Source organism: Gossypium hirsutum, chromosome A11, assembly GCF_007990345.1.
Source record: "Gossypium hirsutum isolate 1008001.06 chromosome A11, Gossypium_hirsutum_v2.1, whole genome shotgun sequence".
Classification (NCBI taxonomy): domain Eukaryota; kingdom Viridiplantae; phylum Streptophyta; class Magnoliopsida; order Malvales; family Malvaceae; genus Gossypium; species Gossypium hirsutum.
The window spans coordinates 27,399,445-27,401,647 of NC_053434.1; the positions used below are offsets into that span (position 1 = coordinate 27,399,445).

General features: G+C 38.5%; 1 non-coding gene across 1 annotated transcript; it reads left to right on the top strand.

Annotated features, from left to right (window-relative positions):
• The first annotated feature begins 1,810 nt into the window (after positions 1 to 1,810).
• LOC121210716 (small nucleolar RNA R71) lies at positions 1,811 to 1,917 on the top strand. Its single transcript, XR_005905829.1, has one exon. It is a non-coding gene; the product is annotated as a small nucleolar RNA R71 (small nucleolar RNA).
• The last annotated feature ends 286 nt before the right edge of the window (positions 1,918 to 2,203 follow it).

A 2,203-nucleotide genomic window follows, 5' to 3' on the forward strand; every position in this document is an offset into this window, starting at 1 on the left:
CATTTGGTGTGGCAGTGACAATGTAGGGATCTGCGGCATCTAGTAAAACTTTATCACCAACCTTAAGTTGATTTGGAGAGGTATCAAACTTCTTCTGGCGTAATTTTGGTTTATCGTGTGTTCTTGGTTTATGTGCTCGCCATTCGTCTAGCTCCTCTATTCGTAGCCTTCGTTCTTCATGAATGTGTCATTGGTCATTGCTGGAACATGGCTCGTGAAATTCTTGGAAACTCAATTTTTGCAAATTAAGTTGTGTCATATTGTCATTTTTAGTAGACTGGTGTGGACCATTACCTTCAATGTTCGATGTGATGCCAGAATTACGAGCTTGAAGGGTGATAGTTTCGTATCCCACACGAAGTGTAAGCTCACCTATGTCAACATCAATAATTGTTTTAGCAGTTGCTAAAAAGGGCCTCCCTAAAATCAAAGGGGTGTTATTATCCTCCTCTATGTCTAGAATAACGAAATCAATGGGAAATATGAACTTATCTACTTTTACTAGTACATCTTCAATAATACCCCTAGGAAATCTTATAGATTTATCTGCCAATTGAATGCTCATCCTAGTTTGTTTAGGTTTCCCAAGACCTAGTTGCTTAAACATTTTGTAAGGCATGACGTTAATACTAGCCCCTAAATCAGCTAATGCATGATTTATATCTAAACTACCAATTAAGCAAGGAATTGTAAAACTCCCTGGATCTTTCAATTTGTGGGGTAGCTTATTTTGTAGAATAGTTGAGCAGACTGTGTTTAGCTCTACATGCGACGCTTCGTCCAACTTCCGCTTATTTACTAAAAGCTCTTTTAAAAATTTCATTGCATTTGACATCTGTGACAAAGCTTCAATAAACGGTAAGTTAATATGTAATTTTTTTTAAAAGTTTGAGGAATTTACCGAATTGTTCGTCTGAGTGATCTTTCCTTGTCGCATTAGGGTATGGGACACAAGGTTTATATTCTTCATTCACCGTTTTGTTATGACTTACCTCACTTTTGCCTTTGCTCACCAGAGTTTCTTGCATCAATTCTGGCTCAGGTGCAATGAATCATTCCTTATCTTGAGTACTAATTGCGTTGAGGTGCTCCCTTAGATTAGGTTCAGTATTATTTAGTAAGCTACCTTGTGGTCGTTCGGAGATTAGTTTGGATAGCTGGCCTATCTGAGTTTCGAGCCCTTGAATCGATGCTTGGTGATTCTTAAGTACTGTATCGGTATTTTGGAAACGAGTTTCTGATACCGAGATGAATTTAGAGAGCATCTCTTCAAGGTTTGGTTTCTTCTCTTATTGATAAGGTGGCTGTTGAAAACCCTGAGGATTTTGTGGTTTTTGATTCCCTTGACCACCCCAAGAGAAATTTGGGTGGTTCCTCCAACCTGCATTATAACTATTACTGTATGGGTTATTTTGAGATCGAAAGTTATTGTTACCTATAGTTGACTTGTTCCTCTTCGGTTGTAGGATTGAAGGATTGATATTCTGTATGCACACCTCCTCCACTTGAGTCACACCTCATTACTGGATATACCTACGTAGAACCAAGTAAACCATCAATCTTTTTATTGAGAAGTTCTACCTGATTTGACAGTATAGTAACTGAGTCGACGTTATAAACGCCAGCTGTTTTTGTTGGCTTAGTCCGCATGACTTGCCACTGATAATTATTCAGTGACATTTCTTTAATGAATTCATAAGCCTCTTCAGGTGTTTTGTTGTTGTTGGTTCCTCCAGCAGCTGCGTCAATCATCTGTTTTGTTGAGGGATTCACACTGTTGTAAAACATTTGAACTTGCAGCCATAGAGGTAACCCATGGTGAGGGCACCTTCGCAATAGATCCTTGTATCTCTCCCATGCATCGTAAAGTGTTTCTAAGTCCATCTGCACAAAAGAAGAGATATCATTACGTAACTTAGCCGTTTTAGCCGGCGGAAAATATTTTAGTAGAAATTTTTTAGTCATTTGTTCCCAAGTAGTGATGGACCCTTGTGGTAACGAGTTCAACCATTGTTTAGCTTTGTTTCTCAGTAAAAAAAGGAATAACCGAAGGCGAATGGCATCATCAGAAACACCATTAATTTTAAAAGTGTCACAAAACTCCAGAAAATTCGCCAAGTGAGTGTTGGGATCCTCATCCTGTAAACCATCAAACTGAACAAACTGCTGTATCATCTGAACTGTCTTAGGTTTCAGTTCAAAA